The following is a 23,925-nucleotide window of genomic DNA, read 5'->3' on the forward strand; positions in this document are numbered from 1 at the left end:
TCCTCCTTTTTCACTTAGAAAGAAAATACTTGATCTAGCTCATGAGGGACATCTAGGCCAGACTCTCACCCAACGTAGAGTTAAAGAAAATTTGTGGTGGCCTTCCATTGATGCTGATGCTGTGGAGTGTGTGGTGCAGTGTAGTTTTTGTAAAGAGGGTGAGAAACGCTTGAAGGTGATTGGTTCTCAGAATGAAGGTAATATTTCTTTTGAGAATTTTCCTTGGCACACCATTTGTCTAGATTTTATTGGGCCTATAAATGAGTTGCCTTTCAGTCAGCGTTTTGCTATTGTAGTCATTGATGGTTTTTCAAAGTGGCTCACTGTTCGCTTTGTTAAAGAAATCACTACAGACTCTACAATCAATTTTTTGAAAAGTGTTTTTTTGGATGAGGGTTTTCCTTCTGTGTTAATAACTGACAATGGCACACAATTAACTTCTGTGAAAATGGTTTCATTTTTAAAAGAGTGTGGGATTCGTCATCATGGGACCAGTTTATATAACCCACAAAGTAATGGTATGTGTGAGAGGGTCAATAGGTTGATTAAGGGGATTATACAGATGTCTGTTGAGTTTGGTTGCTTTTCTAACGATAAGGTTCAAGAACTTGTTTGGGCCTATCGTTCAACTCCCCACAAACATGAGTGTAAGTCTCCTTTTGAGTTGATGCGTGGTCGTCATCCTGTAACTAAGTTAACACCTTCTTGGTTAAGGAATCAGGACAAGGTTTCCCCTGTGAAGTCTTCTTTGGATGGTTACTCTTCACCAATTTGTGTGGGGGACTTGGTCAAAGTAAAGCCTGGGAGGTTCTCTAAGGGTCTCTCGAAATGTATAGGTCCTTTTTCTGTAAAGCGTGTTTTTCCTCATTGTGTTCTTCTTGACAATGGAAAGTGGTGGAATTTCAGAAGGGTAGCTTTGTACAAGAGTCATTTTGATGTGGATATGAAGGCTACTCTACCTTTTTCTGTTTCCTCCAGTAATGGTTACATGTTATCTGCTCAGTGTGACTCAAATTCTTGTTCTCAATCCAGCGTAAGGGGGGAGGAAGGTAGTGGTGATGCTTCTTCATCTTCCTTCTCTGGGGGTGATTTTTCTATTCCTACACCTTCTTGCTCTGGTGATACTGTCTCTTCTTCTACACCTTTATTTTCCAATGAAGCAATCTCTACAAATGGTATTACTTCTAGAAATGATAGATCTCGTTGTCCGCCTGTATATCTCAGTGATTATGTTTATTAGTTGTTCTTTTATTTTTCACTTTGCTTTATGGGTTTAAGGGAGGGAGATATGTTGTAAATAGCTTCATTGTGTTTAGTCTGTTTTCACTGTTTTCTTATGTGGAACTTTAGTGTGTTCCTAATGTTATGATTCCAGTCAGAATTCCAGCTTGGTCAGTTGGTGCTTGGCCAGATGGTGTTCTGCTGTTTTATTCTGTGCTGCGAATAAACTAGATCCTAACAATTTTCTACCTGCTTGATTCATCATTAATACTTTGCTACAGAATCCATTATAAACAAGAGTGCGAGTGAAAAGCCTGCTGTTAATCAAAGTGCAGGAGAAAGAATTTCAGTGCATGTGGTCAAGTGTGAAGGCAGTAATTGAAAATAAACATTGTCAGCGCTTATACCTGCAGCGTGTGTAACTGACTAAAAGCCGAGTGAATCTCAATTGGAAAAATAAACAGAGGTTCAGCGCGTGCAACTAAACACGGAGCCAGCAGTTAAAAATAAACATTGCCAGCGTTTGTGTCTTGACAACGTGTGAGTGAAAGGAAGCCCGATTGAAAGTAAATAATTGGCAGCCGTGAACTCTAACGCGTGCCTCAATGCGAGCTGCTAATTGAAAAACAAACAAAGCTCGAGTGTGTGCAGCCAAGCGTGTAAGGAAGCCGTTTGAAAATAAACAATTGGCAGCCGTGAAATTTAATGTGTGCCTCAGCGCGAGCTGCTAATTGGAAAATATACACAAATATGTGTTTAGTTTGAAGCAGATTAACAGAAAACAAACATGTGCAGAGCCAAGTTAACAATAAAGAAATAAACGCGAGTGTGACAGCATTTTAGAAGAGTTGAGCCCTGAATTGGAAATAGATGACAGTGTGTGTTTAACACAATTAAACACAAATAAGCACAAGCTTATACCGTGTATATGTTAATGATTTCAAGCAAGAGCAAAATCATTAAGGAAATGTTTGGAAAGGAATAACAGCACTTTTAAGCATATAAGCAATCTAAAATAGTCAAAGTAAGACACGTTTGAAACCATTACCAGCTTTGTTCTTCCAGAAGATTCTTTCAAGTAACCTAAATTTGTCTGGTGTGGCTTCCTGTACCTATGAAAATAAAAGAAATACTCACTTTCACAACCGTTTACAAAGGAAACAGTTTTGTAAATAAACAACATATATATATATATATTCACTGAGATATATATTAACTGAGACATATTAAACAAATAAATAAGTTGATAAAATAAACAAACAAATATAGAAGGATTATTTAATTATCATCTATAAACATGACTGAGGAGGAAACAAGAAATGCAATTGTAAACATGAATTCTGATATGTATGATGAGGAAGACAATACTGAAAATATTCCAAGCACCATTTTTAGAAGACCACTACCTTTTAATGTATCTGATCAAGAAAACATTGCACAAAGGTGGGAAAAATGGACAAGGAGGTTCAAACATTTTCTAAAAGAAACGTGTAAAAAATACACAGATGAGCAAGCAAAAGATTTATTATTGAATCTTGTAGGTGAAAACACTTATGAGGGAATTATGAAGTGTTTAAATGCAAAATTTGACCCCCAAAGAAATTTAGATTTTGAAAGATATAATTTTTATTTAGCTTGTCAACAAGAAATTGAGAATATGGATAATTTTGTGACAAGGCTTAAAAAACTGGTTACATTTTGTGAATTTGAGAAATTTAACAATGAAGAAGCCATTCGCTTAAGAGTTATACAAGGATGTAACTCAGTAAAGTTTAGGAAAAAATTGCTAGAAAAGAAATATGACTTACAGGAGATAATTCCCATGGCAAAAACAGAAACGCAAGCACAAAAACAAGCTACAACCATGGAAGAAGGAAGAATTAAAGCAATTGAACAAATTAGAGAAATGTCAAATAAAATCAGTAATGAAAAAAAGAATGAAACACAGTTTAAAGGAAAAAGATTGTGTTACAAATGTGGGTTTCAATTCCCACAACAGAAGAAATGTCCAGCATTAGGGCAACAGTGCAAAGAATGCAAAGGTTATAACCATTTTGCAAGTGTTTGCAGATTCAAGAAAGAAAATAAAGGAAGTTGGAAACAAGTTAATCCAATTAAAAAAAAACATTGGAAATGCAAAATTCATAAGACACATGGAAGGAACTGAAGAAGAATATGATGAAGAAGAAGAATTTGTGCAACCAGAAAGATTATACATGATGCAGGAAAGTGACATTTACCAACAGATCAATATGATTAAAAGAGAAGATATGAAAAAACCCACCTCTGTGAACCTACTAGTTGGATCGCAAGAAGTTCCTTTTGTATTAGACAGTGGAGCAACATGTAATATAATGTGTATAAGTGAATATATGAAAATGGAAAAACAACCCAAGTTGACACCATCAAATGTTAGTGTTTTCCAGTGGAGTGCAAAACGTCCAGTCCGTTGCCTGGGACAATTTGAGGAAATTTTAAAATATGGAGAGATAATAAGTAAAGAGGATATGCATGTGCTTCATAATGAAGTACCAGGTCCATGTCTGTTGAGTAATGTGACTGCACAACTAATGGGTTTGTTGGCAATGATCTGCAATATTTCAACTGATCACCCAGTTTTTAAAAAATATCCTAAATTATTTGAAGGACTAGGGAAATGGAAAGGAAAGGAAATTACATTACATATAAATGAAGGAATAAAGCCAACAGCACAAACACACAGAAGAGTACCAATTCATTTGCAAGGAAAAGTTGAAAAGGAAATTAAATCCTTACTTGAACAAGACATAATAGAGGAGGTAACAGGCCCAAAGCCCTGGGTAAGTCCAATTGTCATAGTTCCAAAAAAAGATACTGATGATATCAGGATATGTGTAGATATGAGAATTCCTAACACTGCTATTGAAAGGGAACGTTATCCAGGTCCTCACTTGAATGACATGAATAGCACTATAAGTGGAGCAACAGTGTTCTCAAAACTTGATTTATGCAAAGGATATCACCAACTGGTCATTGATAACCAATCAAGATATATTACAACCTTTTCAACACACCTGGGGTTATTCAGATATAAAAGATTAAACTTTGGAATTTGTTCAGCAGCAGAAATTTTTCAAGAAATTATAAAAAACATAATAAGACCAATTCAAAATTGTATGAATTACAGTGATGACATCTTAGTTTTTGGAAAAACACAGGAAGAACATAATCAAACATTGGAAAAAGTGTGTCAACAGCTGTAGGAAGCTGGATTAACTTTAAATGCAAAAAAATGTGAAGTTAAGAAAAATGAGTTAACATTTTTTGGACATATTTTTTACAAAGAGGAATGAGACCAGATCCTGTCAAAATAGTAGCATTAAATGCAATGCAGAGACCAAAAGACTTAGCAGAAGTAAGATCCTTCCTTGGAATGGCAAGTTATTGTGCAAGATAGATTAAAGACTTTGCAACTACAAGCTCACCTCTAAGAGAGTTAACAAAAAAAGGAAGGACATTTCAATGGAATATCGACTGTGAACAAGCATTTAAAAATATAAAAATGGAAATTACGAATGCAGCAAACCTAAAATATTTTGACCCACATCTATGCAAAGAATTAATAGTGGATGCAAGCCCTGTAGGTCTATGGGCAATGCTGGTACAACATAAGCTGGGAAGAGAAAGCCAATGATATGTAATCTCACATGCCATTAAAAGTCTATCTGAAATAGAGCAAAGATATTCACAGCCTGAAAAAGAAAGTTTAGCTGTTGTTTGGGCATGTGAGCATTTTCATGTCTTTATTTATGGTAAACTCTTTGTAATTATTACTGACATTAGTTTCCATTTTTGGGAATCCAAATACAAAGATGCCACCAAGAATTGAAAGATGGGGTATGAGGCTTATGGATTATGATTTCAAAATAGTTCATAAACCAGGTAAGGAACATAATTCAGCAGATTATTTGTCTAGACACCCATCTTCAACAACAGATGTGCAAAAATTAGAGGCAGAAGAATACTTACACTTTATAGTGAAATCAGCAATGCCAAGAGTTGTGAAAGAAAATTAACTAATTGAAGAAACAGAGAAAGATAATACTCTTCAAGAGGTGAAGAAAATCATACATGAAAATAAGTGCAGATTGATAAATAAAGGAAGTCAATTTCAAAGAAATATTAGAAAAAATGATATATTGGCATTTAAAAATATAAACTCGGAATTGTCTATAACCGCCTCAGGAATACTACTCAGAGGAACAAAAATAATAATTCCAGAGAGTCTTCAACGTCGTGTCATTGATTTGGCTCATGAAAGTCATCATGGTGTATCAGCAACGAAGAATTTTCTAAGAGAGAAGTCATGGTTTCGAAGACTGGATAAACAAGTGGAGGAAATTGTTCAGTCTTGTTATGTCTGCCAGTGTACTGTAAAGGAGAAAGGAATTGAAGAGTTGCATATGTCAGATCTTCCAAATGCTGTTTGGTCAAATGTGGCAGCAGATTTTTATGGACCATTAGATTCTGGCCATTATTTATTAGCTGTGGTAGATGAATATTCTCGTTTTCCAATTGTAAAATCAATATCATCTACATCTACTTCAGCAGTACTTCCAATTTTAGATGAAATATTTTCAACATGGGGAATACCTAATATGTTAAAAACAGACAATGGACCACCATTTAGTGGAGAAGATTTTGGAAAATGTATGAATTATCTGGGAATAATACATAGGGAAAGAACTCCAATGTGGCCAAGAACAAATGCAATGGTAGAAAGACTGATGGCAACAATTAAGAAAAGAGTACAAAGAGCAGATTACAAGAGGAGATTACAAGGGCCAGAAGGGGTAAGGTAAGGGCCTCTGTAGTGAGGAAGCGGGAGATCTTACGAATTTTGCGGAGGTGGAAGAAACTAGAGGAAACCACCACATTAATGTGGGGCTTCATCGAGAGGTCCTTACTGATAATGACACCAAGACTTTTAGCAGAGTCAACAGGACAGGGAGGGGGACCAAGACAGGGTGGCCAAAAATTGGAGCTCCAAGGGTTGGAGGCACCACCGATCAAGACCAACTCGGTTTTGTCGGGGTTAAGTTTTAGATGATTTTCCCCCATCCAGTCGCTGATGAGGCACAGGGTCGACTGGAAGTTCTGGATGGATTGATCCGAGGAGTCAATATCAAAGATCAGCTTAATGTCACCCGCATAATTAAATGCGGTGACATTACTACCTCGTAGGGAACGGATCAGGGGGTGAGGTACAAATTAAAAAGGAGGGGGGAAGGGAGGAACCCTGGGGGATGCCACAAGTTAGTTTTACTTTATCTGCAGAGAAATGGGAGAGGCGGACTGCCTGGTAGCGATTACTTAAAAAAGAGCGAACCCACTCAAGGGCCGGCCCCTGGATGCCGGCATCTCTGACATGGCCGACCAAAATATCATGGTCGACCGTGTCAAAAGCGGTTGACAAATCCAGGAGCACCAAGGCCTGACTGGTCTTAAGGTCGGCCCCTCTCCACAATTCCTCCATCACTGAGAGTATGACTGACTCAGTCAAATGGGCGGGTCTAAAGCCAGCCTGCTGAGGGTCCAGAAACTGAGTACGTTCAATAAAGGTACTCAGAAAGCTGGTAACGTGGGCTTCCAATACTTTGCTCAGGTAAGGGAGCAAGGAGATGGGGCGGAAATTGCTCATCAAGGCCGGGTCGGCATTAGGCTTCTTCAAGATAGGTACTACCTTAGCAATCTTAAAAGAGGTAGGGACCAGACCGAGCCGAAGAGAATTATTAAGGAGTGTGAGAGGGGGCTGGGGACAGGCAGTGAATGCCTCACGCAAAATGTGAAGGGGACAACAGTCTGTGGGGGACCCTGAAGTCACCCTTTTTAACAGGGCGAAAAAATCTTCTTCAGAAATCGGGGGTATCTGTGTGACTAAGTGAGGGTTCAAAGTGATAGGCACGGTGGCAGAGGTGGACATGGATGAGGGTGTACTACAGGTGATACTATTTTTAATTTTAACTGTCTTGTCCGTGAAAAAGGAGTTAAGAGAATCACAAAGTACTTGGGAGGGGAGAGGTTTAAGGGTCATCCTGTCCGGGTACGACAGTTCTTCCACAATGGAGAAGATGTTTTTCGCCTTGGATGCAGAGTCTATGATTTTATTAGAAAAGTATAGGGATTTGGCCTGAAGGATACTGTGTTCATAGTCTTTAAGCAAGGCCGTAGAAGCCAATTTTTCCTTGTAGGCGTAATCTCGCCTCCAACGACGCTCAGCCTGCCTAAACGTTAGTTTTTTTGCTTTAAGTTCCTCTGAGAACCATCTTTGTGCATCGTGGGGGCGTTTTAGTTTAACACGTTTTAGTGGTGCCACAATGTCGCTAGCTGTTTCAAGCCAGTGTCTCAGGCTCCCGGCCTGGGTGTCCAGAGAGCTGCATTTGGCAGGGGGGGAGGCACTGAGCTAAATTGAACTACACATGCAACACACACATGTTTATCCATTCACCCAGATAGTAGCACTATAGTTATCTGAATACACAGGCATTACCTATGCAGATATGGGACCACTGATGTAGTTTGTACATACTCAGGGAATCATGCAGGCACTACTTAAATTCTGAGGGAATTATGTAGGCACTATCAATGCACTCATTCTATTATATATGAAGTATTGTTGTGCTCAACCACAAAAACATTTATTTACAAGTTTTAGTGAGGAATGTGTATGCTTTTAGAACCATCTGGTAAAATATATAGGTAACCTGTCACACACTGTTTGCATGTACTCGGAAGAATTAGAGAGCTATATTCCGTGAAACAGAATAATGTGCAGATTTTTATATGCAGTGTTTCTCAAAATATAAATCTGAAACATCTAACAGCCCAATTCCAATCCGGTTAGGAAAGCATTCCCACCTAGGGCCTGAAAAAGATGCGGTTAGGAAGGCCTCCTAACAGCATTTGCTCGTTCCAAATAAGATCGGAAACGTGTCTTCCTGACCGAGGGACAGATTATTATGTGGTTAGAAACAATGGCTTAAATAGAAGTCAATGTGAGTCCAACCAAATTGTATCTGGAAGCATCCAGATGTATCATACTTGGTCGGTCAGACTCTCGCATTAGAATCAGGCCCATAGTAGAAAAGTACTGCAACAATAAATCTACCAGTGACACGGTGGTGGAGAGGCACACAATTAGCGTTTATGTTGTTTTTTGGGATTCAGAGTATTGAGTTACTGTATGTACTTTTACACTTTGGTTGATGTTTATTTTAAAATGTACTACAAGAGGCATAGAGTGGTCTTTTATTGTGTATAAGTGAGAACTGGAATATGATGCAGCTGTGTTGTAGGAGAGGGTGCTATAATATTAAAAAGTAATACATTAAGTTTTATGTTTTGGTTTGGGATTGGTACTTTGAAGTAAGTGCTTGTGATTATGTCTGAAAGTTGGTTTGCAGATTTAAAACTGCAGCACAACATAAAAAATATGTTTGCATCATGTGTAAGCCTGAACAATATCAGCATAATTACAGACAGATTGGCTATCAAAACTTAAACGGAAAAGGAACAGTAGCAAGTACAGTATCTATTCAGAACTGAGACTTGAAAGTGCAAAAATGAAGAAAAAGTGGTGAAAGAAAAAAGACCTATTGGTAAGAGGACAAACTCATTATTTTAAATATGTGAGGGCATTTCCAAAGATTACGAAATAATAAGAATACAATTTAAACTATGAGAAAGAATAACAATGGACAACATCTATAGAGCAAGAACAGGAAAGAATGTAACAAAGATGCATGCACCTTTACTAGGAGACAGAAGCAGTTTAAGGAAATCAGAGCTGGGATGTTTTGTAGTTGACTAATTAGAAATCACCTGAGAAATTTGAAGATATAGAAGCAGGAGATATGTAGTGAAACAGAGAGAACTAGTTTAGAGAGCAGTTGATACAGCCTTTGCATTGATTTCAATGGCAGCTTACACTGTTTCTTTGTTACTATGGTGTAGTTAGGGTTCTAAGTGGGAGAAAAAAGTGATGGTGATCTAAAAGGGGGGGTCAAAGATCTTAAAGGGGTGTGGGCTATGCAAGTTGGGGCATGGTCTAAATCAAGTATCATTGTGAGCTTTAGCAAATCCTCTCCAATTATCCTATGTTTGGAAAACAACATTCTTTAAAGGATTTCCCTTCCTTCTACAACATGGGTAACCTAGCGTGATGTCTCCAGTTCTCAGTAGTTGGCAAAATAATTATGCGTACATTGATGTGCATGCTCTCACTGCAGTGCAATAAAAAAATGGACTATGTTTGCAAGGGCCGAAAATAGAGCCCGATAGAGACCCGTTTGAAGGCTGCATGAAAATAAGTGCCAGTCCTCAGACTCTGCTTTTCTAAAGCCCAGCATCCATCCATCCTAAGCACTGCGCCATCCAACCATCTTTTAATTGATGCATACATTCCTACTTATATACATACATACTTCTGTTCCTGCACTTATCTTCAGCATCTATGAGCCCACTTGCCTATTTTAAGCACTGTGCCATTAATGCAGCCATACTCCTATATATCCATAGATAAATCTGTTCCCAAACCAATCCTTAGCATCTATCAGCCCACCCGTCTATCATAAGTGCTGGTCCCTGCATTCATTCTTCCTTGCATCCATCCATACATTGATACATCAATCTATGTATCTATACATTGATGCATCTGGCCATGCATCCTCTCGCCCTTTATCCAACTATACGTTCTTATTTCCGTGCATAGTCCGCCCAATCCTAAATACAACATATTATACTCATCCACGCAGCCTCTTAAGGGGTCAAAAAGGCTTGTGAAAAGAATTGACAGGCAGAGTTTTTTAATAAAGAATAACAAAGCTTTGAGTTGCTCTTTGTGGAGCATACTTCACCACCCTTCTCCGGTAGTGTTTTAAACAAAGGTACTTCTAGCAAATGAAATGTAAAAGAGCCTTTAAGTGTAAGACATTAATTTAGAATCATAACATTTTGTCGAGTTGTATATAGGTACACTGTTTTAAAGGTGCCGTGACTGACAGATACTGTGGGGCAGATTTACAAGCCCCTTGCGCCTCTTTTATGCCACCGGCAGCTGCGGCACATACCCAGCACCATGGTGCGGGGTACTTACAACATGACGCATCTGGGAGATAAGGTGTAAGGTTTGACGCAGTATGTTAGGGATAAGGTACCCCTGAGCCTTGCCGGAGCCGTGTCACGCTTGCCGATGGGGGATGCGACAGGCCTCTGCTCATCCGTGCACCACGGTGCACCGCATTGCAAATGAGGGGCATCACTGGTGGCACACGGGTGGGCGGATGCATCAAAACTCTTCTGGCGCATCCTTGCTGATTAGCAGAGATGCACCAGAAATAGTAAATCTGCCCCGAATACCTGTACTTCTTACATTTGAGAAAGTATACCAGTGAGATAAATTGGGGTGGCGAGAAACTTGAGTTCTTTATTTCCATGTGGAGCACAGTATAGAAAGCTTTTATGTTCATAATAAAGAGGGGGTGTGAGAACTAAGTGAGCCAGCAAAGAGTGTGTTTTCATAGCACTAAAACAAGAGAGTGTGTAAGGTCCGAGCAGGTTCATGATGGATTTTCCTGCTTGTGGTCGTTTCCAGAGGCGCAACTAGAGCAAAATTGCGGCGGAGCCTAATTCTTTCAGCAATAGGCAGAGTGGGGTTGTAGGGGGCTGTAAAAAGGGGTGAAAAAGAACAGAGTCTTATTTACCAAAAAAGGATCGTTTGATAGTCTATGGAGTATTCCGTTGTGGCTGTATGTGTGCACCCTGGAAGCTGTCTGAGAGAGTCCGGGGCAATGAATGATGCACGACTGTTTGCTAATTACCCCATGATGATGTTGCTCCTGCGTTGCAAAAAGAGAAGGGAAATTCTGAGAGAAAATGTGTCTTTTTGAAAGATTTCCCTTCTCCTACAACGCGAGTCACATGGCATGATGTCGCCACTTCTAAGTAGTGAGTAATGCGCATGCTCTCACAGTCTCACTGCAGTGCAATGAAGAAAAAAAAACAGATGAGGTTTCTGCGGCCTGAAAATAGACCCCCATAAACAGGCCCCCAAAAATAAAGTGCTGGTGCTGAGAACCCCCACAGACACCCCCCACTTAAAGCTTGGGATGCCGTGTTATGTTTGAGAAGTTGTAGATAAAATTGTAGGCTAATAATGGTAATTTTTGTTTGTGCTTCTTTGGTTGATTATATATATAAAAACAAATGTATGTCTGTCTGTCTGTCTGTTTGTCCTTTATGCATTACTACACCAATCATCCGATCTCCGTGAAACTTTGGGAAGTTGTTGAGTACACTCCCGCGAAGGTTTCTGTCATAAATCTTTTTTAAATATTGGCCCACCAGGGCCCTCATAATCTTTTGAATACTGATGTACGCACCAGACGGAAAAACAACAAATCGTGTATCCACAAGCACTCGAATAAATAAATAGAATTAAAACACCATTCATCCGATCGCCATGAAACTTTGGGAAGTTGTTGAGTACACTCCCATTAAGGCTTATGGCATACATTTTTTAAAAATATCAGCCCCCCAGACCCCTCATAATCTTTCGAATACTGATGTACGCACAAGACGGAAAAACAAAAAATTGTGTATCCACAAGCACTCGAATAAATAAATAGAAATAAAACACCATTCATCCGATCGCCATGAAACTTTGGGAAGTTGTTAAGTACACTCCCACAAAGCTTTCTGGCATAACATTTTTTTAAATATCGGCCCCCCAGGGCCCTCATAATCTTTCGAATACTGATGTACACACAAGACGGAAAACAAAAAATCGTGTATCTACAAGCACTCGAATAAATAAATAGAATTAAAACGACACTTTGACACGTTTTCCATATTAAAATGAATATGTTTCAATAAAAATGATACAATGTAAATTGAATGTTATCATGACGAGTTTCCTTGAATTTCCTTTCTTCGGAGAATGCAGCAACGCGCGACGGGTAAGCTAGTATTATCTATAAAGTTGTCTGCGGTGGGTTGCAGAGGGAGTGCTGTTGGGTGGTGGGGTGCGGCGGAGAGGTGGAAAGTACAAGGTAGTGCAGTTACACATAAATTGTAAAGGTGTATGTAAATAATTAAATACATACTTGCTGTATGTGCTCCTCTGTCGTGCTCCATCACGTTGCTGCACTAGGTGTGGAAGTCGTTAGTGGAAGTTTTGTAGTTGTATGTTATTATTTTAACATAGTGAACAAATGTGAAAAAATATAGAATCTATTTTTTGTTTTTCAAAAAATAATTTCGTTTGGATTAAAATTTGGAAATGCCAAGAAGAAGTGAAAAAAAAGAAAAGAGAAGAAAAATGTATATTTCAGCAAAAGGCAAAATCTTCAATAAAAAAAAAATGCGAGTAGTACAGAAACAGTTTTTTCTACTATAAGTTACAAGATAGTTTGTGAAAAAAATATTACAAACATTTAATGAAAAAAAGATGACACAAGAGGAAAACGAAGAATTTTTTAAGTAAGGTGAAGCAGAGTTCAATTTCAAATACTAGGAAAAGGAAACATAAAAAAGAAATAGGATCTATTACTCGTCGACAAAAGCAGTTTCATGAAATTCGCCAGATACTTTTTCGATCCAGAGTGATTCATTACTCAATGAATACATACTAAACTAAATACTTCATACTAAAAGGAAAGTGTTTCAATTCAAAAAGAAGCAGCGTATTGAAAGTATAGTGGATAATGCTTTCAATTTAAAACAGAAGTTATTCATTGTGATTTTGAAGAGAAAGTATTAAACAGAAGGTTACGATGTTACAATGACTAGATCCATGTCATGTAAGAAAATATACTGAGAAGTATGGGCATTCTCTGGCTTGTCTTTGAAGAAAAGTTTGTAAAAGTGTTTTTCATCAGTTGAGGATGTTAGCAGTACGTCATTCAGAGGAGTAGTTCATAGAAAGTGAAAGTTTGACAATTACAGATGTTGGAGGAGATAGGAAAGTGATTAGCACGGATCAGTTTGAAGAGGAAATTGGAAAGTTTAATGTAGTGTGGTGTGAAATACCAAACTATGGGGCAGATTACGATGGAGGATTTTCCGCAACCTCCGGGCCGGCGGAAACCACCGCCGGCACAGAGGATGCAGAAAATCCTGTGTGGACCCACCAAAGACCCACCGCCACATTAGGATAGCTGGTGGGACCTGGTTTCAGTCCGCCGCTTTTCCGCCGCGGTTGGCTTACAATCGTGGCGGAAAAGGCCTAATATAGTGGCGGTAAACATGCTTTTCTGCGGCGCTTCTCCGCCGAGGAAAAGCATGCGGATCTTCACCTCGGGGCCGGTAGCGGGCCCCCTGGGTGCATACAAATGCAATGTATGCATTTGTAACATTGCGGCGGGTGCAGCTTGAAGCCGCACCCGCCGCATTGTTACAAATAGAGTATGTGACCGCCAGGGTGGCGGTCACATCCTAATTGGACAGGAGGGAACTCCGCATGCCCATGCGGAGGTTCCCTCCTCCTCGGTGATCGCGGACGGACTCAAGTCCGTCCGCGATCATTATGGGCCCCTATGTTTGTGTTTGTTGTTGATGTACTCATTATAAAATTCAAAGTAGGAATGTTGATTTGTATTTGAAAAGTGAAAAGTAGAACAATGGTAAGTGGGTAGAATTTGCAATTTACTTGTTGGTGGTAGCTCAATTTGAGGTAGTTAGTGATTAACGTACATGTAAATTCTGTTACAACAAATTAGAAGAGGACAAAATGCTTTTTAGAGAAGTACATAATTGTAGTAATCCACGCAAATACTTTACATATTTAAAGTAATGTAGCTTTATTGGAGTACCGAATACATGCAGCAACCATCAGCAAACCCATCAAGTACTGGTTTACATTAGAACATTCTCTGTGATGCAATTCCACTGCATCATGACTGCATCATATAATTCTAAATATTACCACATATCTTCCCCCCAATGGAATCTAAAAGAAAAAATAAGAAAAACATTAAGAAATATACAATCCATATATATAATAGAAAACATATTACCAGAAAACACATTATTTTTCTTCTTTTTTTCACAAAATGCAATGCATATAAAAACATGTCATTACAAATGAGATACTTTACACAAACTACCAAAACTCCATTTCCTGCCATCATCTAATTCAGCCACAGAACCCTTAACAGAAACAACCTTATGCGATTGAGAAAAACTTACTTTCTCCCTTTCTTACAAAACCAAATTTTCTTACAACAACCCAATCACCTTCCTCAACAACTAAATCCTTAGCACATCTTCTACTATCAAATGTCATCTTATTGCGCCACTGACAATCAGCAACACTTGACCTCATCCTTTCTCTATCAACCCAAACCTGTTTTTTTCCTTCAACCTCATCGGAGACTCCTTAGTACCCGGTTCTCTTCCTTTCAAGGCCACAAACGGAGAAACTCCAGTTACCGAATGAGGCGTAATCCTGTGAACCCACATCATTCTTCTCAATTCATCTTTCCATGATAAACCATTAGCGAAACAAAGCTGAATACAATCCATTACCATTCTGTTTACCCTTTCTACAAGTCCATTGGCTTGCGGACGGAACAAGGCCACTCTCTCATGACTAATCCCAAGACGGACAGGGAAACTAGACATCTGTGAAGAAAGTAACTGAACACCATTAACAGTTACAAGAGTTCTCGGCACCCCTTCTTCCAAGAAAACTTCCTATAAAAATGCAATCACATTCGCAGTACAAACTTGTCCCACTGATTTGCAAGTAAACCATTTGCTATGGTAATCAACCAAGACAAGTAAAAACCGATTATTGATTCCCAACTTGTCAAACGGACCCAAAACATCCAAGCCTAATTTCTCGCACAGTCTCATAGGTAGATCTACACATCTCAATGGGGGTTCTCTTGTAACTTTTACCTTATCACTATTTCTGCAAGCATGACAATCTCGCACAAGATCTCTGGCCACCAATAAGATTCCCTTAGTCTACGCTTTGTGAAACTCCTACCTAAGTGCCCTTCATGTACAATTCTCAACAACTTTGATCTCAACAACATCGGTGGAACTAACCTATTTCTTCTAAAAACTTTGTCACCTTGCAAGCTAAGTTTATCCTTAACCAATGTGTATTGTCTATGTACTGTTCCTTCACTAGATCCATTCCAAGAATTCATAATCAATTCTTTCACCTTCTTGTATTCCTCATCTTTCTCCATAGCTTCCCTCCACTCTTCCTGGCTGACAGAAAATTCACAATCTACACTAACAACAAAATCTTCCAAAATTTTCACACAAGAATCGTCAATTCACCGGCATTCTAGAGAGAAAATCGGCAATCACATTTCTATTGCCTCGCACATACTCAACTACAAAATTGTAGTCTAAAACAGATAGCAACCACCTCGATATACGGGGAGTCACACTTCCATCTAAACCCCGTCCTCCTTTAAAAACATGAACTAAGGGTTTATGATCCGTTTTCACAACAAAAGGCAACCCGCACAGGTAGTACTTAAAATGTGTTATCCCCCAACAACACGCCAATGCTTCCTTTTCCATAGTAGAGTATGATTTTTCTGCTCCCTGTAATCTGCGTGAAGCAAACCCAATGATAGCTTCAGTACCATCTGACACTTGTATCAACACTGCCCCTAGACCAACATTACTCGCATCTGTAACCAAAATAGATTTTTTCGTAAAGTCAAAATGACCTAATGACGGGGCATTGGAAAGACTATCTTTCACTTCAACAAGTGCATCCTCACATTCAACATTCCATTCAAATATCACTCCTTTTTTTAAAAGAAGCCTCATAGGTTCCACTAAATCAGAGAATTTAGGCACAAACTTAGAACAATATTCAGCAAGACCTAAACATGACTTCAAGTGTTCCTTATTAATGAGAGATGGAGCATCCCTCACAGCTTTCACAATACTACTCTTTGGTCTTATACCATCTGCTGATATCTGATGACCCAAATAGTTGACCTGTTTCAATATTATTTGACATTTCTCTTTTTTTATTGTCAAACCATTCTCTGAAATTCTACGCAACACTTCATCCATCAACTGATCATGTTCCTCAAATGAACTTCCGACAGTCATAATATCGTCTTGAAAACACAACACTCTGTCCATACCCTTAAAAATATTCTGTATAATATGTTGGAACACAGCTGAGGCTGATGCCAACCCAAACGGCATTCCACGATATCTAAATGCACCCAGAGGTGTCACAAATGATGTTAATGGACGTGAGTCGGGATGTAAGTTCACCTGATGGTAAGCTGAGGACATGTCAAGGACACTGAAAACACAACCCCCACCCATCCTACCTAGCATTTCTCCAATATTAGGTAAAGGTTGTCTATCTACCCAGATGTTCTGATTTAAATCTCTTAAATCAATACAAAAATGAATTTTGCTTCCTTCCCTAGGTGCGACAACAATCGGAGATAACCATTCCGATGATTCAATCGGTTCTATAACTTTAGCCTCCAACAGCTAAGTGGCTCTCTCATCATATGTGGTATTGTCCTAACCTTATGCACAGTTGGTTTAGCATTTTTTTTCAATGTAATACGATGTGAAAATTCTTTCAACATACCCAACTTATCTGAAAAAACATCAGAATGTTTTTCCATTAACATTTTCCCCCATTCATTGTTCATCTCCCCACCAGAAAACACATTTTCCAAGTTTTGTTCAATAACCATTACAGGTTCCACAGCATTCGGATTGTGTACAATGTTCAAATCTTTTTGATGACGCCATCCAAGCAAATTAGATCCTTCCTGGGTAATATATACTCTTCCATAGACCCCATTATTTTTTAAAACAATATTCATCCATTGCAACCCAAGAATATTAATTCTTGATCCACCATATCCTACAGCTCCCACATCTGTTGGTAACAGATCTTTCATCTCTCCATGTAATTTTTCTTGAAAAGTCCCGTGCCTTAAATTATTATTTTTTTAAATTAATATGTGTCCTCATGTAACGTAACTGGTGCTATGTAAAGCGCTCTGATACCCGATTCGGTTTGGGTCTAGTTCGCGCTATATAAAACTCAACAACAACAAAAAAAAGTAAAAAGGCTACCAGAATCAGCCAAAAGACTAACAGTTCCTTTTCCCTGAATAAGTTCACATTGAGCTTTCTCCAACTTTTCTGTATTCTTTTCCAGCATTTCAACAGATAGGAATAATTCTTCATTTTGTTCTTCCACATTTTCTATTTCTTTAATACTAGCATTTCTAGTGTATCCCTTCGATCTACATGCCTTTGTCAGATGACCTCTTTTACCACATATTCTGCATATTACATTCCTTGCACCACATGCAAAACTTGAAGTTACATGTCCTGGACATCCACATCTGTAACAAATTATGGGTCTCTTATCATTTGTTTTGGACGATACATTTTCATTACTTTTATTTTGAGCTTTTGTAAACATTTCTTTTTATACTTCTTTGACTTCCACAGCAGTCTCTTTACTCGATACTACCATTGGATTTCCGGAAATTCCTTTACTCTTATCAATTTCTTTGACCCACATGTCAGTATTTTCCATGCTTCTAGCAATTTGAATAAGTTGTTCCAAAGTAGGATCTTTTGATAATAATTTCTCTCTTATCCTTTTGTTATTTGTGCATCTCACAATTTGATCCCTTATCAAGGAAACACACAAACCTTGAAATTCGCATGTGACGGCAACACCACGTAAAGCTGCAACATACAATATAATGCTTTCATCAAACTTCTGTGCTATACAAAAAATGTATGTCTCTCAAAAACAAAATTTACCTTTGGAGTAAAATGATTTTCTAACATTTGCAAGGACATCTCATAAATATTCACTGGTTGACCATCTCCGCACCCAAAGATATCTCAGGTACGTCATCTTATGTCCTTCTACCTTCTACTCCAAGGTGATGTAAAAGTATGGCTTGTCTTCTCACAGGACCATATTTATCCCCTCCAAGGCCAATAAATATGTTAAAAAAATATTTTTCCAACGTTTCCAAGGATAGGAGGTTCTCCAGGGATCTGCCAAAATTTTGGAGGTGCAGACATAGATTCATCAGTCATACCAGCAATTTAAATTTAAAATGACAAACCAAAATAATAATTTTACACAATAGATTAAAATAATAATATAAAATAATTAACTAAAATAATTAATTAATATAATAGACTGAAATAATAATCTAAAATAATTAATTAAAACAATGGTTTGTGTCTATGACTTGAGTCTGTTGTTTATTTCAATGAACAATTTGGTAAAATCCTCTTTTTGTTTCAACCCACAGGCAGGAAGTTGCATCAGACCGACTTGAAGGTCAGTAGAGAAATTACAAGGCACAATCTCGGTAAGTATTACCTACAAGTTCAATTATGTATACATAAATAATGTGCTCCACAAAACTGCTTTCATGTATTTAGATTGTGTGAGTTGTTTGTTTTAGGCCTTTCACATTGATCCTTCACTCGTTTTTCTTTAAACACAGGCGCTCAGTCACGCGCGGTGTTTACTTTCCAATTGGTCTCTTCTCGTCTTTCACCGCTCGATTACTTGAGCTGAAACACACGAGCCAAAGCACATGCGGTGTTTTCCTTTCAATTAGTCTCTAGCTCGTGGAGGTGAAACACACGCGCTGAATCACGCACAGTGTTTACTTTCAATTAACAGCACAGTCAGGCAGGCGGCAATGTCTTCTCTCTCGTTCAGCCTCAGTTTACTCTCAAAGTTGAACAACAATTAAAAATTTGCAAACATTCGTGACAAGAATTTTCAATTCTATTAAGGACAAGGAGGCGAGGATTATGCTTTCTCGATTTCTTTACTACAAACAGCAGCCAATAGGAACACAGTAAAGAAAAACGAAAAACTACAGCTCCCATGAGCACTTAGGTAACCATAGAGCACATATCACTATATAAAGAACCATAGAGGGTAAGACTTCCTCTTTCTTTGGTCAGTAAAGTAAACCAATAAGTCAATGAAAAAAGTCAATTCACGTGGAACCGCAGAACAGCCTGTAGGAAACATCCGTAGGCAACAGGAGAACGATCATCAGGTGACCATGCAAGGAAACCAAGGAGCAAACGAACTGGAATAGGCAGAACTCCACAGGTCCAGAATCCAAAACGGAACTAAGGCAGGAGAAAAAACTGAAGGAGCTCACTTCTGGTCAGAACCTAAAAGAAAACCAGAGCCGTAATACACCATCCCAGTACCATAAGGATAAATACAAAGGGTAGGGAAACAGTGCAAGAAAACATGTCACAATGTCATATCAATGAGAAAAATACATGATACATGCAATAAAGCACATTTGGGTGGGATAATCCTCGCCTCCTTGTCCTTAATAGAATTGAAAATTCTTGTCACAAATGTTTGCAAATTTTTAATTCTATGGCAGGACAGGAGGCTCAGATTATGCTTGTTCAAAGCTGGTTCACCACCACAGAAGCAACATCCACAATGGGTTTGAAATAATACGTTTTAAACACAGTATCGGAAGACCAATCAGCGGCCTTCATAATGTCCATCAAACTCACACCAACAGTAAAAGCCTTAGAGGCCATGGCACCCCGAGCTGAATGAGCTCCGAAAATGGAGACATCAATTCCAGCCTCAGACATAAGCCAACGTACCCAACGGGCCAGGGTAGCCGGCGCCACAGGCCTGATAGGCTTCTGCAAAGCAATCAGCAACTGACCAGACGAATCTGTGCGAAAAGGAGCAGTACTTACCTCATAATCCTTTATGCATTGGACCACACATAACTGTGGGTGCTGAGGAAAAGCAGGATATGTCACCGAAGACATGTTACTCTTGGTGCGCCGGGAAACCGTAAAAGGGACCCCGTCCGGAGAAAACGAACGCCCCGCGAGGTCCAACGCTCGCACATCCGAAATGCGTTTACAAGACACCAAACAAAGTAGCATCGTCAGCTTCGCTGAAAGTTGTTTACGAGACAAGGAAGTGTTGTGAGGCCAAGCCTCCAGAAAACGTAAGACAATGGAGACATCCCAAAGGGCCACATATTTTGGACAAGGCGGTTTTACCAGCCGAATGCCACGAAGCAATTTAGAAATCAAGGGATGCTCCCCAATAGGCTTCCCGTCAACAAAATCGTGGCCCGCAGAAACAGCGGAGCGAAAAGAATTAACTGTCCTATAAGCAGAACCAGAAGACGCTACGGAAGCAAGAAAATTAACCACTAAAGTAACATCCGCTGAAGCGGGATCCAAGTTCCGTTCAGAACACCAACCACTCCATCGTCGCCAAGCTGATGCATAACGCTTGTGCGTGTTGGGGGCCCAAGCCTCACCGATAAATCGTGTAGCGTCTCCAGATAAGCCAGGGACTTTCCAGCGTTCCCCGAAAGGCGCCACGCCACCAGCCGGAGCTGACCCGACAGAACTAGAGGATGCGGGTGGAGAAGAGGATCTAACAACAAGTTCCACTTCTGTGGAAGCAGGAACGGCGTCGAGCAACTCATCTCCAGAAAATCCGGAAACCACGCCTGAGCCCTCCAAAGAGGAGCTATCAGAATGATCTCCGACTGGAAGTGCTTTGCTCGTGCCAAGACTCGCGGAATCATCGCGAATGGGGGAAACGCATAGCAAAGTTGAAGGGGCCAAGTCTGGAGAAAGGCATCCGTGGCAAGAACCTCCGGATCCGGACGCCAGCTGTAAAACCTTGGCAACTGGGCATTGAGGCGAGAGGCGAAAAGATCGATCCAAGGCCGACCCCAGAGGCGAGACAGGAGCCGAAAGACACAGGGATGAAGCTGCTAATCGCTGAAATCCTGCAGATGGCGAGAGTGCCAATCGGCCACCTGATTCTGGCGACCCGGGAGATACTCTGCAATAAGAGTGATCTTCCTCTGAAGGCAGAAGTGCCAGAAGTCCTTCGCAATCTCGGCCAAGAGCTTCGACCTCGTCCCTCCTAACTTGTTCACATATCTCACCGCAGAGATATTGTCCATACGGAGCAGAATGCAACAGCTGGTCGCCCGAGGAGCAAGGCTGCGGATCGCAAAAGATCCCGCCAGGAGCTCCAGACAATTGATGTGAAGATTCAGTTCTTCCTGTGACCAACGGCCGCCCGTTGTCACAGAACCGCACCGGGCTCCCCAGCCCCAAAGACTCGCATCTGACTCCAGCACCACATCCGGAGTTGAGCCGAACAGGGCTTTCCCGTTCCAAGCCTCCATGTGGTTGAGCCACCACATATGTAAATGTAAATGTAAATGTAAATGTAGTTGAGCTTATATAGCGCACAGCTACCTGCAGTGGGTGTCCCGGCGCTTGCTTAGGGAACCCTTCCTGGTATTCCCCTGTGAGATAGCAGGGTATCCACAAGGTGAAAGTCAGGCATCCCGCCGCGAGGGGCCGTTGTGGAGATTAAGCAAGCTATTGCCCAGAGTCGCAGAGTGTGAACCCGTGAGTCGAGGAGGCACCGGGGCGAGAATTATCGAGTCCGTGGAATTTTTAGCCCAAGACCCGCCGAGGCGGGGAATTGAACCCTGGTCCAGGACCGATCTCAGCTTCCGGGTCTGCTGCCTCTAACCCCTGAGCCACACTTCTCCACATCATCTCCGACTTTGCGTCTGGCGACAGAGGAACAAGATCGGAATAGCGAAGACCCTTCTGCAAGTGCCGGATCTTGAGACGTTGCAGGGCCCTATAATGCAAGGGACCCGGAAAGATCGCTTGAATGGATGAAGCCAACAGTCCGACAATCCGAGCGATCGATCGTAAGGAGACACTCTGTTTGGACAACAGTAATGTCAATTCTCTCCTGATAGACCTGACCTTCTGGGAGGGCAAGAGCAGTTGACAAGAGACCGAGTCGACTAGGAAACCCAGGAACTCGATCGACTGAGAAGGAAGTAAAAGAGACTTCTGAGGATTTACTAGAAACCCTAGAGACTGCAACAGATTGACCGTCCAAGCCAAATGGGTCTGCAGTTGGACAGGACACTGAGCCAGCAACAAAATGTCGTCCAGTTATACAATTAGACGTGCCCCGCGCACCCTCAGCGATTCCATGACAGGTCTCAGGAGCTTCGTGAAGCACCACGGAGCGGACGAGAGGCCGAACGGGAGAACCGCGTACTCGAACCACGTCCCCAACCATTGGAATTGAAGGAAACGGCGATGAGGCGGGAAGATGGGGATGGACAAGTAAGCGTCCTTCAAATCTAGGCGAACCATCCAGTCGTCTTTGCGAAGGAGATCCCTGAGAAGATGGATGCCCTCCATCTTGAAGTGGCGATAGACCACCCCGTTGTTGAACTCCTTGAGGTTGAGCACTAGGCGAGAACCTCCCCCTTTCTTCTCCACCAGGAACACATTGCTGACGAAGCCCTGCGGGTGCAGAGAAGTCCGCACAATGGCTCGCTTTGTCAGAAGCGACTCGATTTCCGCGGAGATGACGGCCTGATCTCGTTGGGAAAAAACAAGGGGAGAAGGGGCGAGAGGCTGATGGGGAGGATGGTAAAACTCTATGTGGTAACCTTGGACAGTCTGTAGCACCCAAGCATGGCTGGAGATTGTACGCCAATTGGGGAGGAAATATTGCACCCTTCCCCCCAGGACAACTGAATCGTAAGGAATTAGGCTCACCTGTGTTTGCGAAATCTTGACGTCCTCCCTGCTGTCCGCCATAACCGCCTTTAGAGGCCTGCCCACGGCCTTTGCGGGAGGGGTAGAAATTGCTCTTGGGATAGGAAGACTGCTGACCTCTACCTTGCTGGGACTGATTGCCACGTTGTTGGCCTGAACCACGGCCGAACGAACGTCCCTGGGAGCGTCCGGCCCTGCCAAAAACCGGGCGGAACGCCCTGCGTAGCTGAGATTGCGCCTGATCCAGGCCACTAAATGTAGAGACGAACTTCGTCAGCTCCTTAAGGAACGGTTGCCCAAACAAAAGACCCTGGGCAAGAGCCCCAGATTCAGTTAAACGTGGGTCCATTTTAAGAAGAATAGAACAACGACGCTCCGTGGAAGGGCACAATTCGCATTGCCCAGCTGGCAAATAGCCCGTTGGGCCCTACCAATCAGCGCATCCGGGTCAATGCCAGAAGCAGACCCCTGTGCCTGGTACCCCATGTCCAATAGCTTGGTGAGCGGACCAAGGAGATCTAACAATTTATCTTGGCATAGACGCCAGGATCTATCAATGCCCTTCTTGGGATCTTTTGTGAACTTCCGAAGATATGTAAGGATGGTGGGATCCACCTCAGGAGTCTCAGCGAGTTTGTCCGCCAAATCCGGGCGAGGACATTCGGACCGCATACGAGAACGCACTTCCTGGTCGAAGGAATCACGAATATGGGCTTGAACATACTCCGCGACTTCAGGAGCAGGGAGCCAAGACTTTGAATTAGGGTGGATTATGTCTGAAGGCTCAAAGGTAAGCACCGGAGGATGCGCCGAAGCGTCAACAAAATGCTCCTTCCTCGACTTTTTAGCAGGAGGAGCAGAGGGACCAGAAGAGGAGGACGAAGAAGAGGTCTCATCAGTATCTGGGGTAGAGGGCCGAGCCCTTTTAGAACCCTTGGAGCCTGACAAAGATTTGGCCAATTTAACAAAATCAGACGTGTGTGGATTCCCAGGGGACTTAGACGAGCGCTTAGCGGACGCAGAAGAAGGAATCCAGCC

Source organism: Lissotriton helveticus, chromosome 7 (assembly GCF_964261635.1).
Source record: "Lissotriton helveticus chromosome 7, aLisHel1.1, whole genome shotgun sequence".
NCBI lineage: Eukaryota > Metazoa > Chordata > Amphibia > Caudata > Salamandridae > Lissotriton > Lissotriton helveticus.